General features: G+C 34.4%; 1 long non-coding RNA gene across 2 annotated transcripts; it reads left to right on the top strand.

The window, feature by feature from the left end:
* The first annotated feature begins 5,467 nt into the window (after window positions 1–5,467).
* Window positions 5,468–6,942, top strand: LOC142622911 (uncharacterized). 2 transcript variants are annotated; one of them, XR_012841977.1, is made up of 4 exons: window positions 5,468–5,998; window positions 6,109–6,175; window positions 6,264–6,356; window positions 6,503–6,942. It is a non-coding gene; the product is annotated as an uncharacterized LOC142622911 (long non-coding RNA). The 2 variants fall into 2 exon arrangements; XR_012841976.1 differs by having other exon boundaries at window positions 6,489–6,942.
* Window positions 6,943–19,587: the final 12,645 nt, after the last annotated feature.

Here is a 19,587-nt window from a genome sequence, read left to right as displayed (position 1 = left end):
ATGCTTACAAAATTTAAAGGTGATCAAATATTAATAGTCATGTCATCAATCAATTGTTTAAATTCAAGTTTTTGTAATTTAAAATAACGTATAAAAGATGAGTTTAAAGATCAAATGGTAAATTACATCCGATTGGCATGAAAATTGGCATGCATGTTAAGGACATATAGAAAATGTGATCCAACGGTTGGATTTTCAAAATATGAATTCAACAATAACTTATTGGTTGGTGTAACAGTTTTTAGAGTTACATCAAGTGTAACTTGAACCCAACTCTATATTTCTTAATTCGATGTGAATTTTGACAAATCTGCCGTTAGATTACATTATATTCATATATTTTTCATGCTTACAAAAGTTAAAGGTGATCAAATATTAATAGCCATGTCATCAATCAATTGTTTAAATTCAAGTTTTTGTAATTTAAAATAACGTATAAAAGATGAGTTTAAAGATCAAATGGTAAATTACATCCGATTGGCATGAAAATTGGCATGCATGTTAAGGACATATAGAAAATGTGATCCAACGGTTGGATTTTCAAAATATGAATTCAATAATAAGTTATTTCTTGGTGTAACATTTTTTAGAGTTACATTAAGTGTAATTTGAACCCAACTCTATATTTTTTAATTTGATGTGAATTTTGACAAATCTACCGTTAGATTACATTATCTTCATATATTTTTTAAGATTTTTGTTTTTAAAGTTTGTGGGGGATAAAAAGACCTTGATAGGAATATGGGCCGTTGGGTCATGCTGAGGAAGGCCGACCTGCTATTGGGTTTAGGACTTGTTAGTACTACGGGTCGGCCCATACGCCGAGGGTCCGAGGGTCCAGCCGAGGATGATTTTTCCCTTCGGACTGACACCGAAGAACCCGGGACTTCATGGTAAAGGTTAGTAAAGGACACGGACAAGACCAATGGTTAAAGGGGGTGAACCCTTGAATGTCCTAGAAGCACCGATGTTGGAAAAATGTCAAAGATAAAGGCTGCTACCTCCACATTAAAGACCCTGTACCTACTACCCTGGCCGCATTAATGGGGAAGTGACGCTTAAACAGTGGAAGGGAAACTTCTAGTTACTGTTCAAAGGCACTAAGAAAAGAAATATCTAGGCTAAGGGAGGAGTTGGGGCAACACGTGTACAAAGTATTAAAAAGAGGAGTATTTAAGAAGGAACCTGGGATAGAAAGGGGGACGGACTTTTTGTAACCTAAAAAAGAAAAAAGATAAGGAGAAAGATATAATATAAGAACAGCTCTCGGCTTACGTCCGAGGAGGCCGATTTACAATATCCCTTGTTGTTTCCAAGTATTTGCAATCTTTAGTTTGTCATTTAATCCCCACACACTTCTAACCTGGGTTTCAAGCCCACACTCTACAAATTCATATTGTTTAAGGCTCATTGGGCTCGGATAAATCGTTCTGGGGCTGTGTGCACTTGTGCACTTACAAAGTTTATTTCACAGCTCATTAATAAAATGACCAAGTGAATTCACCATATTGCAGAATATTTTTTTTAAAAATAAATATAAATTTTGAGTTTATCTTTTCTTTTCCTATAATTTCTAAGTTGATAAAAATATTTATTTAACTGCAATCCAAACTCTTCATCTAATCATTTTTTCCACGTCATCATTTTAATTTTTTAAACTAAATAGTGTGAGAGTTTTAATAGGAGTCTCTCTTTCTTTTTTCCTTAATCTTAAAGTTTATTTATTTATTTTTTATTTTTGCGTGAGTCTTTCTTCTTCTTCTTTTTTTTTTTTAAAAAAAAACCTTAAGTGAGTCCTTTAAAAAAAAAAAAAAAAAAATTCTAACAAGTAGTCTTTTTAAAAACTAAATAGTGAGAGAGTCCTAACATGAGTCTCTTTTTTTTTTTTCCTTCATCCTATTTTTTTTTTTTTTTTACGTGAGTCTTTCTTTTTTATTTTTCTTTGTATTGAAACCTAAAGTGAGTCCTTTTTATATATATTAAAAAAATCTAAAGTAAAATATTACTTTGTTTTTAAAAAATAGAGTAAAAGATTACTTTATTTTTATTATCAATTTTATTTTATTTAAAATAATTTATTTATTTGAATTAATTTACACATGATTCTTAATTAATATAAATATAAATATCTATATTAAATATAAATATTAAATATTAATATCTATATTAAATATTATTATTTATAAAACATGTTCATTAGCCTCATTTACCTTAGTGGTTAACACGTGTTTCATGTAGTTTTACAGGGTCCCGTCCAAGGTTCTAGCCTCCACAACAGCGTTTTTTTTTCATTTTTTAAAGTTACTATTATGAAAACTACGTCGTTTTGATTCTTTTTAAAACACAACATAAAACCCTATTCCTGTTCATTTTCTTTCTCTCATCTTCTCTTCTCAGCCGCCCCATCCCCTCTCTCCCTCTTCACTCATCTCACCTTCAACAACAACAACCGTTTTTCAAAGCCGGGTCGGGTCGCTTTCCCGCTCGCTCTCATTCTCTCCCCAACTAGAGAGTTGGCTTGTCAGGTTTTATTTTCTCTTTCTCAAAATGGGTTTTGGGTTTTGTGTGTTTTTTTTTTTAATGCGTATTTTTGTGTGGTAGATATATGAGGAGGCGAAGAAGTTTGCGTATCAGACTCGGGTCAGGGTCGCTGTTGCCTATGGTGGGGCTCCGATTGTTCATCAGGTTTGAGGTTTTTGATATATACAGTATATATTTTTATAATGTTGCGCATATGGCTTTTTGTTTTGTTGGGTTTTTCAAATATGCTTTGTTTATTATACATAGATTGTATTTTCCCTGTGTTTGGTTGGTAGGCAAAGATAAGGAATAGAAAATGGAAATTTTAATTGACTTTTATCATATTATCTTAATAAAATACTCTAATGAGTTTGCATTTCAATATCTGTAAACTTTAAAGTGATTTTTCTTCAGGTGGGGTTCCTTGTCGATATATTGATGTGGGGTTTTTTTTTCCCTCTGTTTGGGTTCCTTTTGTTTGCTTTTGATAATAAAAATTCGTCTTTATCGAAGCTCACCGACCTTTGGCTATGTTTTTAATTTGTTTGCCTAAGGTAATAATGTTGTGGTGGTTGTTGTAATGAATAGGCATTAAAATTTTGGTTCCAATACATTCTGCTTTGCCTTGAGCCGATGTTAAACGGCTATTTCAAAAAGTAGTTTTCATTATTTTATTTGTAATTTTTTTTTCTTCTTCTAGTACAATCTCCTTTTGCCAAATTATTAGAGGGTATGTTTGTTCAGTTCATGTTGTTGGGTTGGGTACTAATTTTAATTCCTTTTATTTGTTAGCAAATTCTTAAAATTAAGGACTTTGTGGACTTTAATTAGGATTTAGAGATTTTTATTCTATTATGTTATTTATTTTCTTGGACTTTTGAGAGGATGTTTATTTTGAATTCATTAAATTTTGTACTTAAACTCAACCTCTCAATTGATATTGTTCAGATTCTTGCTTATTGGTATTATCCTTGATGATTGTGTGGTTAAAATTAAGTGTTATTGTTATTTTTTGCTTTCTTCCAGGAATTTATTGTTTTCTAATTCACCAAATTCTGAGATCCAATTCTTCAGTTCCTTAAAAATTCAATCAATATTACCAATATTTGGGCAAAACTAGTTATAGTAACTGACTATTTCTCAATCTTCATATGCGTTACTTATTTTATTCTACCAAATGTTGTTAAATGCTGTAACTGTCTAATCAATAGTCCCAAAGATTTGGCTGCCTTGTGAAAGAATGACTGAATTTAATCAGCCCTTTCTTGTAAATGATGGAATGGCCAAAACCACACTTAGAGATACTGGCGACTTTCTTGTGGTAGTAATTGTGGATGTGCAAGTAAGGGGCAGCAACTAAATAGGTAGCGAGACTGCCCTTAATTAAAAGCTTATATCTTCGAATTCCTTTAGAATGAAGTAGCTATGAAGCCCCTACTATGTTCTTTGTTTGATTGAAAAGGCCCCATATGTTCCGAGGAGAGCGATTAATGCACGGGTGAGAGTAAGTTGATTCGAGTTGAGGGAATGAAATAAAGGTGTAGGAAGACCAAAAATTAACATTAGTAGAAGTAGTAAAAAAAAAAGTAATTTTGGTTAGATTAGAATGGTGGAAAAGAGTACATGCGGTTGACCCTAACTAAATGCTTAGGATCAATAACCGACCCCAAAAATTTGGTGGCGGTTGTGCATTTATCATTTATATGAGTAATGTTTAAGAATGTATAGAGATAACTTGTTTTGTGTGTAATTGATCTTTTGTATTTTATCAAAGAAATTTCAATGTTGGGATGCTGTTTGCTTTTCTAATTGAGCTGTTCTTGGTGAGGAATGTATTTGTACCAATTAGGGTAATAGGTACTTTAATTAGTGACTTGTTTTGGTCGTGTCTTTTTCAATGATTGGTATTTTAGTTTCTAATTGTAATGAACTTTCTTGATTTATTTGTTTGATAAAATTATTTTTTGTTTTATTTATTTTTGAAAAAAAAAAATTTAAATCCCAATGTGATCTACAAAGTGGAAGTAATGGATTTATTAATTATTCTACAATTAATTATTTCAATACCCCGTCTTTTGTTCTGCTCTCACTTTTCATGGTGGTGGTTGTTTTATTTATTTATTTTAGGTATTACTTTTCCTGTGATTTTTGTTTCTTTTCCGTCCATTGCATCACGTGGATTGCTAATGTGATCTACTGTAGGTGCCTAGATTAGGGAGTAAGGCTATCTTTAGAGTAAGAGGGTTTGTGGTTAGAAGCTCTAGATTTATTTTCTTTATGCACTTCATATTTCGGGAAAAATATAAAATTGTATAGCTTTTTATCATATAAATCTGAGCTGAAATTAAAGTTTAATTTTATGGTTAGAAGCTTTAGGTTTATTATCTTTATGTGGTTCATATTTTGGGGTTTATGGATTGTCGTTTTATGGATTTTGTAATGTCGTTTGCTTGGCTTTTGGATTAGTTCCATTTAGGATTTAAGAAGTTTGGGTGTTGCAAGTTAATTTTGTCTTTTGAAATATGGATGTTTTTAATGTGTTTTTGATATTATCAGTGGTATTGTAGTGACTAGTGATTTTAGAATGCTCAAAAAAATTCATAATGTCGGTAGTGGGTAAGTAACGGTGTGTTTGGGGCTGTGGGTGAATAACAAAGATAAAAAGACTAATAAATAATATAATAAAAATGTCACTCAATTTTTCTAACTTAGGTAAATATTAGTCACGGGTCATTGTCTTGAGATAAGGTTTGCAATAAATCTTGCTAGTTATGTACTTCACCATTCTTTTCAATTTTTTTATTGGGTTATACTTAGTTTGGCTTGTGGGTTCTTGGTAATTTTTCAATTGGGTGTTAGTCAAGTTCTTCAATTTGTGATCAAATGCAAACAATTCTGGGAATGTAAATTTCTTGATGAAATTTCAACTCGGGTTCTACTTCTTTTGATGAGTTCATTTGCCAAATTTGGTTATAGCTATAACTGGCTTTTGGTTTTCTATGATAATTTTCTATTGGGCTTGTAATTAGATTGCTTTAATTTCCTTTGGAATGTGGAATTTCCTAGTGGCAATCTTAGTTTCATTGGGAATATCAACTGCATCTAGATTTTATTTATTTATTTATTGGATAATTTAGTTTGTGGATTTCTTGGTAAATTTTCAATTGGGTACTAGTCAAGTTCTTCAATTTGTGATCAAATGCAAATAATTCTGCTAGGAATGTAAGTTCTTGATGAAATTTCCACTGGGTTCTACTTCTTTTTTGTTGAGTTCAATTGCCATATTTGGTTATAGTTATACCTGGCTTGTGTTTTTCTCTGTTAATTTTCTATTGGGCTTTTAATTTGATTACTTAAATTTCCTTTGGAATGTGAAAATTTCTAGTGTCAATCTTAGTGTCTTTTAGATGAGAAACCATTAAAGATCAGAAGAAGTTCTTAGGATTGGACCATATACATGTGCAGATTGGAATTATGGGTAATAATATTTTATTTAAGTGTTTTTGTTATTATATATGTATTTTTTTTTATATCTTGTATATATTTCTGATTTTTTTTTTTTCTATTTTCATTTGTGATTCGTGCTAGTGGATTACCTGTATGGTTGCACAACATCCCTGGGATTCAACTAAGGACAGCAAGTCCTTTATACGTGGTAATTTGAAATTTTTTATATTTATTAGTTTTCATTTTTGGCTTAATTAAAAATATTTCTAATTGCTCTAAATTTAACTTTTTTTTAGAGTGAGATGAAAACTTTTACTACATTGATTGTGGATATGATGAAACTTGAGACTCTCTTTGCTTCACAAGGTGGACCTATAATTCTTTCTCAGGTTAGTAAATTATACTTAGTTTTTATTGTTTTTGTTAAGGTTATTTTATATATATATATATATATATATATATATATATATTTGTGGTATTGTGATAGTAGAGCTGAAACTATTATAGGTTTTTTTTTATAGGTTTTTTTTAACAGGTCTGAACAATGTATTTGATGCAAAACAGGTTCTTTGTAACGGGTCTGATGCAAAGTGCACTGAAAAAAAAAAAGAAAAAAAAGAACCTATAGCGGCGGTCAAAAAGCGCCGCAATAGGTGCATATTTTATGTATTAAATGAAAACCCTATAGCGGCGCTTATAGCCCGCCGCTAAAGGTACGCACATATAGCGGCGGTCAAAAAGCGCCGCAATAGGTGCATATTTTATGTATTAAATGAAACCCTATAGCGGCGCTTATAACCCGCCGCTAAAGGTACGCACATATAGCGGCACCGTGTGTCCGCCGCTAAAAGTCAATTGACATGAATTCGAACGTCGTTTGGCGGCGGTTTTATGCCCGCCGCAATAGACCAAAACCGCCGCTAAAGGGCGTATCTATAGCGGCGGGTTTTTGTACCGCCGCAATAGACATATTGCGTCGCGACAAGGCTGGCGGGTAGAACCGCCGCAATAGCCCCTGCCGCAATAGGTGAAATTTACCTATAGCGGCGGTTTTTGGGGCTTTAGCGGCGGTTTTGGCCCGCCGCAGTAGGCCTGTTTTTTTGTAGTGTTTGGAAATTCAACAGAAAGAGATTTTGGGTCGAAGCCTAAAACCATTAAGTTCTGTGCCGGTAAACCAGGCAGGGTAAGGAAATTAGGAGGGTTCACTGGTTAAGGCCGAGCACTGGATGGGTGAAGTTAAATATGGATGGCTCGTCCTTGGGCAACCTGGGCAGAGCTGGTGGAGGAGGGCTAGTCCGAGATGCTAATGGAGGCTGGATTAAGGGCTTTACCCGTAATATTGGGGTGTCTTCTAGCGTGAAGCTTTGGGCCTTAGGGATGGCTTAGCTTTGTGTTTATCTCCTAACATCCCTGTTGTTGAGATTGAGATAGATGCAAAGGTCGTGTTTGAATAGATTAATACTGGTAATAGAACTAATCTCAACCTTTCTTCCCTAATTGTGGATTGTAGGACTCTCTTCAGTCGCATCCCACAGGTCACGCTGACTCATTGCTACCGTGAAGCCAACAAGTGCACCAATGCGCTAGCTAGGAAAGGACCTTTCAGCCAGCAAGACTTCGTGATTTTCGATTGTCCATCTGTGGACATTTCAATGCTTTTGTATTATGAGAGGCTTTGTCCTCCAACTTCTTTCCCCGGTTAGGGGTTCTTAATATTATTCCTAGTTTACCAAAAAAAAAAAAAAAAAACATTTGCATAGATTCACATTATTTGCATCAATATATGTAATAATAAAAAGCCTCACATCTTTTTCTCAGGAAAAAAAAAAAAAGCCTCACATCTTACTCAACCAACTCCTCAAAACATGAACATCCGGGGGCGGAGCTACATGATAGGGCAAATTTTTTGAAAATATCATTATAGTATATAGAAATATTTTATATTTTAATAATTAGCCCCCAAAATTGGCCGTCCCCCTCCCCCTCCCCAACTATTTAAGTTATTCTAACAATATTCTTAAAAAAATTGTCCAATTGGTCTAGTAGTTATAGAGAATGTGTTGTTTCTAATTTTTTTTTAAAAAAAAAAATTGTAAAATGTGTTTTTGTATCTCTTAAAGTTTTGGATCATTCATATCTTTGAAATCTTCATTAGCTCAATTGAAATTTTTTTACTCGCAATGGTAGACACTTTGGTAACCTATATTGAAAATGAAAATTTTAAGGATTTCACTATAGAAGGTGGTGAAAGATGAATTTAATTAAATAAAACATTTAACTTTAAGGATTTCACTATATTATGTGTGTGTATAGATGTATGTGTTTGTGTATGTGTATGGACGTTTGTATAAATAAATTAGTGACACAAATTGGCCCCCCCCAAACAAAAATTTCTGGTTTCGCCCAACATCCAACACCAGTCTATATAAAATTGTGTAAAAATTCAATTTTGCTAAAGTAACCGTGTATATTTACATGGTTATTGTAGCTTTGTAATTTTTTTTCTCTCACCTCTTGCTCTCATGTCTCATTAGATAATAATAATAAAAAGAATGAAAAATAATTATCTAAATAAAATAAAATGTAGAATAGATAATTATATGTGAGTGTTTTTAAAAGTGGTTGGGTAAAAAAAAAAAAAAGTATGTTTTTATATTAAAATAGACAAATTTTTTTGCACAAACTGATGCGAATATTCTTAGTCTAGAGAATATATGATAAGTGACTTCCGATGAATTTATCATAAATAGATAAGATACTTTCTTTTCTTTTCCTATTTCTTCCCTATACGTATATTTCACTAAAAAAAACTGTTAAAATATACATAATTTACATCAAACAAATTAAATGAGTTAAGACTAGAGGTGTATTAGAATGGATGAAACAAAATAAGATAAGTATTGAATGTTTGTCATATTGGTGAATATTCTAGGTAACGATATGATACAGGGCATGTTCTAATAATTTGATAGTTTTAACTTTCAAATAACTAGTCGCTAACTTGTATGATGCACGAGATTGTTTTAGAGAAAATTATATATATTTACTTGCTCAAATTAATAATTACTTGGAAAGAATAAGATTTCATCTTCTACATACTACGACTCAAAGCGTACTATGAAAGTATTATTATTTTTAAAATGAATTATCTATCAATTATTGCAAAAAAAAATTAGGTTAATTGAATGATATATATATATATATATATATACACACGTGTGTGTGTGTGTGTGTGTGTGTGTGTGTGTGTGTGTGTGTGTGTGTGTGTGTGTGTGTGTGTGTGAATGCTTACTTTATGATAGAACATGTAGGGACCCAATTTGCACCTAAGCCCAAAAAAGGAAAGGAATAGGCCCAAAGAGTTCAATATAATGAATTTGTAGAGGGTGAGTTTGAAATTTAGGTTCTAATGAGTTTGTACATCAATTGTAGTGGGCCAAGATGACCATAGAATAAAGATGAAGCAGTTTTATATAAGGAAAATCGTCATCAGACTCAATTCGAGAAGGCTGGTTCTTCTATATATCTCACTTAATGATAGCTTATAAATATTGTTCTTTAGTCTATAGTGTTTTTCTCTCATTCTTCTTCGATCCCCCATCCTGAGGGTCTCCTCTCCCTTTTATACCATCCTTCCTCCTCTCTCTACCCTCCATTTATATATTGCTATAATATTGATGTATAGTAAAAGTGGTAATTACTACAATTACACTTTCTTTGATCTCCAAACTCAAACCTACAAATTAACAGATTAGGGGCCACATACAAACTGCCGATATGTCAATTATTGTTTAAGAGAAAAGATATCAACAACCACAATTTGTACAAAGACCAAATCTTTCCAAGAATTAAAAGTTTTGATACATTTTATTCTTCATCATCATCTCCAAAGCAAGAAGTTATCAGTTAGTACAATTGAACATTTCAGCCATTATGGGTGCCCTCAAGTTTCTGAAAAAGAGAGAATGGTACCAAAAGTTTGTTAATTTCCCAACAAATATATCTACACACATTTCCACAATATCAAATTCAAGATACCCACAATTTTTAAAAGAACAAAAAAGGCACAATAGAGTTCATATATCTAAATAAAACATGCTGATTAAAGAAACATCATTCATCAAGAAAGTCTAACGAAATTGCTTTCTTTCATAAAAATCCATTTATCCATAAAAAATAAAAAATAAAATTAAGAAGAACACTTGGAAAGAACATAGGTCCATAAAATACGTGGGTACCTGTCTATTATTTCTTATTTTATTTTTAATATCACAAATAATCACACCAAGCAAACACAACAATAGTTTCCAAAGCAATCAAATTACAGCACAACAATATAAAACCAAAAAAGAAAAAATTACCTGCGGCAATTGCCAAGCACTGGGTATATCAACCTTGAAGTAGAAAAAATCTGCCACAACCATAGTAATTTATTTTAATGTTAAGGTAACGGAATGCTTCATGAAAACTTGGAAGTCATCATTTAAATGTCATATTGCCCATATTTGCAATCAAAATTTTAACTCAGATGGAAGGTCTTATTCTTGTTACCCACAGACTCAAATGGTGAATTTTCTAGCACTACAGGAAGTTTTACAAGTTTATAATGCATCAATATGATGCATTGACACCATGCCATAACTACACCGAGTTAATACCTTCAGGTCAGACATAAACATCTTATCAAAAAGAAAAAAAATGCAAGCTCTGTATTCATTGGAATAGAACAATAACAAATATATGGGAAAAATAGATTGCCAATTCCAAGCTACATAACTTGAAAATGAATTTATAAACTTCATAAGCTCTAGTAAGTTTTATAAACAAAATGAGTGTAAAAAATCTCTACAATGTAAAGAAGCTGAACAGAGCATTGAATTGCAATGACCCAAACCAAGTAAAAATTAAGTTAATACTATTGATAAACCAATGCTCGTTTCCACAAGAAACCTAAAATTAACAAACACAACAACACAAAAAAACCTCATAGATCCAACCCATACTTAAATTGATATTAGCAAAATACTACACCATTAACACTTACCAACTCCTTTTTAAGCATTTCTTCAATATAATATGTTCAAACCATACTTCAGATTCCAAAGGATTGGTATGTAATTCCATTTCCAAAGTATCCAAACCCTAGCCCCAAATTATATTATTGGCAAGGAAGAGAAATATCAATGGAGAGAATGAGAGAGAGAATACCAAAAAATTCTTTGCAAAGTTCTACTCGTAATTTCCAAATTCAATTTTTTTTCTCGAGAAACAAACACAGAGAGAGAGAGAGAGAGACCTCTAATCGGACAAAAGGGCGGAGGAGAAAGCTCTGACTATCAACGGCGGGTAGTCGTCGGAGATAGGATCGCCGATCATCGCGCCTCAACCTATTGTTGGACGTGATCAAAATTAGGGTTTCCAAGTTGCCGGTCGGCAATTGACACTGAAGATTCACCGATGAGCCACAAAACTCTCCGAGCTTCACCATCAACTCAGTAACAACAACAAGAAAAAAAAAAGATTAATTATTCATAAAAAACCAAATGAATTCACAAAAATCAAATCTGAAAAAGGAAGAGCACACAAACCTATGAAAGAAATAGAGTGATCGATGGTGAGGACACGTGTCAGGCCACTGGCGTAATGAAAAGTGTCGTCGGTGTAGCGAGGGAGGATTTTCCCGCCATAACTGTAGAGGAATTTGATGGCCTAGGACTTGGGGAAGAGTAAATTTTCCATGTACCTAGCCCAGGACTTGATTAGAACAAAAATTTTCCAAGTGACATGACACAGGACTTGGAACGGAGCAAGTTTTCCATGTACCTAGCCTAGGACTTGGCTAGAACAAGTTTTCCAAGTGGCATGGCCTAGGACTTAGAGTAAATTTTCCATGCACCTAGCCCAGGACTTGATCAGAACAAATTTTTTCCAAGTGACATGGCGCAGGGCTTGGAACAGAGCAAGTCTTCCATGTACCTGGCCTAGAACAAATTTTCTAAATACATGGCTCAGAAATTGGCCAAGAGCAAAAGTTTCCGAGTACGACCAAGGAACTAGTCAAAAGCAAAAAGTTGATGGATACAAGCCATAGCATGTCCTAATAATGCGTGCAGATTGTAAGCATATCCTAGTAATGGCTACAACCTGTAGCACGTACCAGCAAGGGGTACAAGATGTACCATGTACCAACAATAGATACAAGTCGTAGCACATCCCAACAAAGGGTGCAAATTGTAAGCAAGACCCAACGAAGTGTAAAAAGAGAAAGAGCCTCGAATGGGTATGGAAACCCCGAAAGTGGGTGTAGAAAGTGCACAAGATTGACCTCCTTGAAAGAAATTGGTTCAAGGGAGCCTAAGGAAGCAACGGAGGCATATTTTTTAAAAAAATTCCAAGAGTACATCACTCAAAGCCATAAAAGCATGGATACTTTTGCAAATCTCTATACAAAGAGATTAGTCAATGACATTACAAACCAGCTAGCAACATTTTCCTCCTTCTACAAGGTGCAAACTCACCAAAGGCTTGGAGGTACTTCGATTCAACAAAAGAAAGGTACCTTTTCGATAAGCCCACTCATTAATACCATGTTTGAATATATCTAAACACTGCAAAATGTTGTGCAAGAGGTATCACCCAAACACTAATACTTTATTCGTGTAGATTAAAATGAAAATTCTAATATTTTGGTCTTCTTACTTGACCAATTATCAAAAATCAAAATTTGGAATTCTTATGTGGTTGAAATCCTCACATGGTTTCATATACATGAAATAATTTTTATTGCTATATCTTACTTGGCAATTGGCTTTTCTAGTGCATACACTGGGGGCTAAGATAAGATTAAAAATTTTCTTTACATATATCTTTCACTTGATAAAAATTAAGAAGTCCAGTGCACACTTTATAGTACATAAGTTCAGCCACTGTTATTTTTCTTTGGCTCATGAACTATATGGTACATAGCAATTCAACAACAATATAATTGGTGGCATGATATGTGAATAATTTGCTGCAATCTGCAAAATTATACAATCTTTCACAATTTGGAAAAAGAATAAGGCAAAGATCAAGAGCATCCATAAGAAGAGCAAGGTCTTTAGCTAAAGCAAGGTGTGGAGATGTTCTTAAGCCTTCTAAGTCATGTCCTCAGGGAAGTTTCTATCTCTTAATACATTCTGAGAAGAATAGCTAGCCTTGATTAGACTCTAAATCAGCATGTTTATATGATTTAATGACTTATAATATCATGGTCCCATGTGGCAAACATCTTGGAGTTATTGACCTTAGCCATAGCAAGCATGTACTACAATGCATAGAATATCTTTGGCAAAGTTCATGGGGGCTTCCCTCACTCAACCTATTTTGTAAAACAAACAAAATCTTGTTGATAAAGCAATGCTATCTTATATTGAGATTTAATATGCATCCAATGTGATTTTTTGTATGCTACTTTTAAGAAAAGCATATCCTAGAATTTCTGGCAAAAAACATTAGTGCTAGAAATATACTCTTAGCATCAAATGCAATACCAATATAATTTGGTTATACATGCATGTATCAATGTCAGTTAAACAAAGTTGATTTGTTGAATACCAATCTGTAGCTTTATACTAACATGAAGGTGAATTTTAATTTTTGGCAACACGTTAGTTCATTCCATGAAGGAAGTGTAGCAATTCCTTTGGAGTTTCCCTCAGGAATTATTTGATCTACACATTGGTTCCACAAACCAGGAAAGTGTCCAAGAACAATTTATTTTCTCGCGCGTGGGCTACAGGTAACCCACGAGCTCGGGGGGCTAATGTTGAGGGCTAAAATTTCACAAGAAAGCTCATTCCATGAAAAGTAAGGAAAGACCATGGGCCTTAACAAAAGAAGGCCCAATTCATGAAGCTAAGAAGGATCATGAAGGCCCAAAATCCCAAAAAGAAGAAAAAAGAAAGAAATAATAATAATAATAATAAAAGAAAAAAAAGAAGAGGATCTCAAACAATGATCCCGGCCAGAGGACATGCAGCAAAGATCTCAGTAAGAAAAATCAACATCAAGGCCCTATCTATGTTCAGATTTCCAGCAAAGAACAAGCCATTAAAAATCCAGCAAAAAACCAGGTATTATCTTTATAACCCATGGTCCAAGCCTGTGGGATCCTGAGTGGATAGTAAGGGAGGAATGATTTGGTCGGTGGGGGAGTGATTTCTGGTGAAAGGAGGATCCCGAAGCTTTCCCTTGGTTCATATATTTACTTGGAATGCATAAACCAATGGAAAACTCAGTTCCCCCATGTGCATGACACCTTCCCATAATTTCCTTTCAATTGTCATTTTCAACAAAGCTATCACAGTACACCGAGCAGCCCACCCATTCCATTTGACTTTCCCAGAAGGAATCTTTCATTTATAGCTAAAGCCAAATGCCCTTTTTGAGTTATAATTGCCTAAATAAGCTAAACCTTTGCCCATTGCACCTTTTCAGGTAACAGAGGATGTAGTTTTACCCAACAGACCTGACACGTCCTCCCCCGGGGTCCCAGACCAGGTCTGCTATTAAAGGAACACAAAGCATAGCAGAAAAGGGGGGATTCGGATGGGAGAAAAATGGGTATTCAGGGGAAAAGTTCAGAGGTTTAAAACACACATTCTTAGAGTTTTAAAAGACCAGCAAGGGAGAGAAAGAAATAAACAAAAGAGAGAGCCAAGGAGTAGGAATTTGTCCCATATCCTTGAGATTATTTGAAACATCACTTAGCCTCCAAAGAAATATAAGCCAAAAACATGCATACATCAGATATCACTCTTTCCCACAAAAATCCTCCTCACCTAACTATCTTGGAAGGCAATGCCCAAGCAAAGTCACTTGGACTTGAGTTCCAAATCCCACAAGTCTTGTGCAAAAGCACTAAGTCTGTGAGAATTGGGGCCAGGATCCTCGTGGCTGAATCCTTCTCATGAAATTCATTTATATATATGATTATGTATTAAAATGTATATCCTAACCTAAGAAACTAACAATTACTTAAAGATATGTGTATTGTGTATTGTGTAGTGTGTTCTTATGCAGAATTTATAGAGGTAAAGGGAGATGACAAAACTCTATTACATAATAAGCATGGAGAAAGATAGTATAGTTCAGAGAATCAGTATTTTGGGTTTTCACAGGCCTTGTACCCCTGGGAACCATGACTTCACTCCCGGGGTACAATGACAGTACGCCCAGGGTACCAAGTGAAGGAACTCTTTTAAACGTTCACACAGTAAAAGATAAGTCTCAAATACTCTATTTCAATCTCCTTCTCATTGTGAGTATTATGAATACTTATTTTACTTATTTTGTAAGAGTAAATGGTCATTTTATGACACTAAAACACTTATAATGATATTTTATTGCTTAGGAGGAATCGCATTTTTGCCTTGAGGAGATTTATGTGACTTGCGCATAGTTTGGTTCGTAATCAGCCCTCATTTAACTGCGGTGAACCAAGCCCAATCCACCAAACAACAAATAAAGCGCCCGGGATCCTTGTTTCTACATGGGCCTGGGTACTGTCCAAAAAAGGAGTCTGTGAAAAAGGACCCTCACAGACTCCATGAAAGTTTTGAAAGTGAGAGAGAGAGAGAGAGAGAGAGAGAGAGAGAGAGAGAGAGAGAGAATTTTCTAAGAGAGTGAGCAAAGACTTTATTCGAAAATTGGTTTTCTGAATTCTGAGTTTGAGGGAGAGAGAGAGACTTTTATTTTGAAGGTTGAAACATTTGGATATCTTTTATTAAGGGTTGTGTTAGAATTTCGTTGAAACATGTAAAAATTTGGAGGCAGCAATTATGCGGGATTTTAGTTTTTTAGTTTATTTCAAGGGTTTTGATGACCATTGTAACAAGATTAGTCATATTTAAATTAGCGCGCCAGTTTGTTAGCGTTTGTTTTAACCATTTTCAGTGAACCCTTGGAAAAAGTGGGTTGAAACAAGTCATGTTTCTTGTAGTGCAAACTCCATACCTATCAGCATTTTGAAATTGTTTTCCTAAATTCTACTACGAAAATAATCTAGGAGGCCAAAATTTCATTATTCATGTAGAAATGAAAAGAACCACATTTTAATTGTATATAGGACATTTTAATATCTTGTTGTAATTTTTGTAGAAAGCAAGCTGGTGTTAACATTCTTTATCTCAGTAACCTGTTCAGAAGCCAATTTCTAAATTGGACCGTAATATGAATTCCAACAACTTCCACAACAATCCAACAATTTGAATAGGAATATATAAAGCCATTTTACAATTCAATAGAGCGGTGAAGAAGGAAATTTGGTGTCACAGTCACCATGCCTGACCAATTCAACTACGTTACAAGTACTTTCTCAACACCTGAACTAAAAAAACATACAAACATCTAGAGCTTTTGAAAATGTCAAGAACAGAAAAGAAGAAGAAATCCCCACTTTGCAAGCCAGAGCTGATAAAGAGGACGAAATCATAGAAAAATTGAGACTCAACAGTCACCCTCCAATTGGGTACGTTTCCTAGTTGTACAAGGCTAGGAAACTTAAATCATTTTCGTTTCCAAACACTTTTGTTGGTACATTGTATGATAGAATGTCATCCGTTGATACATTATATCGTGTTTAAGATTTCTATTGGCAATATTTAATTGATGTCACGGAAGCTACAAAAAAACAAACATTGTACTTTCTGAATGGAAAAAGAAACTAAATATGTTAGCTTCTGAATAAAAATCTAGAATCTATGAGGGGTCCCTTAAATTCACAAGGTGATAGGGTTGTGGAATCCACTAGAGAAAAATAGATAAAATCTGTATTTTCCTATAAATCTGAAAACTAAACTACCCTGGAGGCTACAATATATTTAAATAGTAAAAAGAACCTCTGGAGTGACTAGGAAAACTCCCAGAAACCCTAATTCACGCTAATAACGTAATTAGGTGGCAAAATAATAATTTTTGCCAAAAATAGCTAAATTGAGAGAATTGCGGAAATTGAAAATACTGTCTCTAAGAAACGTCCCAAAATAGACGAGACCTTATTCTGACTTTTAAATTAAAAGTTATTAAGGAAAAACAAATATTACTAAAAATAGTTATGTGGGTTCTTTTTATTTATTTATTTTTTATAGCACACAGGCCCAAGTAGAAAACAAGGATCCTGGGCCTTTGTGTTTAAGTTTAAGGGACTGAGCTTGGTTTACCGCAGCTAAGATGGGCTGATTTCGAACCAAGTTGTGCACAAAGTGTGGATCCTACAACACATACATACTAACACATAGAAAATATACACGTATTGTACAAAAAAGAATAGTAAATGATGATATAAGTAAAAGGAAAAAATGAAACAAACGTTAGGGATCCTTAGGATAACAAGAAATACTTCATTATTTTCTTAAGTTCTTCAATATATTGTGCTCTTATTGCACTAGGATATATCACAAGGCCCAAATAAGTTCAAAAATCATAGACTTAAACAGCCCTTTTTAGGCTTCTAAGACTTGTAAAGTTTGAATCCCTTTGAATTCAAGTGTATTCTCTAGTGTTTGTTTGAGGATCTCGGGCAGTGTTTTCCCTCTCTTTTTCTCTTTTTGAATTCTCACAAAGTTTTCTCAAGGATCTTTTCTTCTAATTCACTGTTCCTGAATGCCCATTCACTATTGATTGCCCTTCCTTTTATAGTGCCATCCTAGGGTTTCTAGGGTACTATTGATTCCCTCTATCTGCTCTCCTGGGTACCAGAACCAATGTTGTGTCAGCAACATTGGTGGCTGGTCCCTTCCTCATTCTTCACTATTTCCCTCTTTTGAGGTTCCTCATTCAAAAGCCCTTAGCTGACTTTCCGTTCTGGGGGTCCTAAAGGGCTGACCTTTGATCTCTCCTTTTCCAAGGCTTCTAGATTCCACATTTCAGGCCCATCTTTTGGTTGCTCTCCCATTTTTCATTTTTCCTAAACGGGTTGATTCCTTTCTATCATCCTGAAAGATCCCTAACCACCTTTCTTCATGGTCCATCTTTCGAGGTTCCCCGAGGCACTAGCCCCTCATTCATGAATTGTTGGTTCACAAGTCTTCTGATCCTTTTTCTGTATCATTGGGTGGCTGATGGGACATATCTCCCTTCGTTCTTCGTGTTTCTAGTTATGCCCCTTTGAATTGTCTCAATCCTAACTTGGCCTTGTTGCACATCCCGAGGTTCCCGGGCTCCTAGGAATCCCTAGGTATCCTGATCCAGTTTTTCTCCCCGGGCTCCTCAACGATTTTCTTACCTTTGAGGGCTGGGCTGGACTTCTTCTTTCCTTTATTTTGTGAGGTCCAACGCTTGCCCATTCATGGGCTTGGGTCCCTTCCTATGGACCCTTAATGGATTTGGGTCTTCCTTTTTTTATTAAAAGCCTGAATTTTTTCTAGATTTCAATCATTTGGGTTGTTTTGGGCTTTGGTACAACATTGTGATATTTTGTGTTGGAAAATTTAGACCCCAGTTAATAGAATTAACAAGTTTTAAACTCAAGTTGTTAATTAGATTTATTATGAATAACTTGTTAAAAACAAACAAACATCAATATCATGTCAAAATCATATGCAGCGGAAAAGTAAATAAGACAAGATATGATGACTTAGGAAAACCAATGAAACCAACCAGTTTCATAGTAAAAACCCTGGGGGGAAACTTTCCCGAAAAGCAATTCACTATAGTAAAGAGAAGTTTTAGATATAGTACAAAACCTTTGTCCCTAGACTCTACAATCCCCGTAGATGAACTCACAGCAGAAACCTTCTACTGCTTCAGAACCTCTGAACTCTTCAATATATGAACGCCACCCTTTGATGCATGAATCCCAGTACGTGACTAACTTCTTTACACGAATCCCAGTACGTGACTCACTCCCCAACTTGAGAAAGAAGAATGTTGGCTGCAAAGTTCTTCACTTCATTAACAATGAAGATCAAGAAGCACTTGGTTACAAAACCCTAAGGCGTAAAGACGCAGTAGCTTCTTTTTGAGAGAATAAGGCTTCAGTTACCTTTTGCATATGTTCTCCTTGTATTCTCTCATGTGACGACCTCTAAAATTAGTCTTATATATGTCTAGGGTTGTGAGAAAAGAAACCCTACACAAATACAAAAGCCTGGCCCAAAAATCAGATCTGAAAATTCTGATTTCCGTAACCTCGATAGATACCTCGATAGATAGCAGGTGTCGAGCCTCATTAAACCTCAATAGATAGCTAGCTGTCGAATAGGTGTCCACAAGTGTCCAGCTTTAGTAAATACATTTTCTTCACTTGTTTCTTGGTCCAATCTTCATGGCTTTAATACTAGACTTGAACAACATGTTCTTTGAAGTATTAAACACATCCTAAATCTACCCAATTACAAGTAAAGTGCGTTTTGTCAAAGGATTTGCCAACTACATAAAATATAGCCTTAACAATCTCCCCATTTGGTAATCCGTAACAAAACCACAACAAATAAATGAACATATGAGAGAAGTCATAAATCACTCAACTCATACTCACTTGTTAAATACAATAAAATCTATTATAACACAAACTCTTGAAAAACTTTGCAAGAAGAGAGTTCATAGCATGGAAGAATTTGACAACCTATATTTCTGAAA

This window comes from Castanea sativa, chromosome 1 (genome assembly GCF_040712315.1).
Source record: "Castanea sativa cultivar Marrone di Chiusa Pesio chromosome 1, ASM4071231v1".
Classification (NCBI taxonomy): domain Eukaryota; kingdom Viridiplantae; phylum Streptophyta; class Magnoliopsida; order Fagales; family Fagaceae; genus Castanea; species Castanea sativa.
This window is presented reverse-complemented; position numbering and strand designations above follow the sequence as displayed.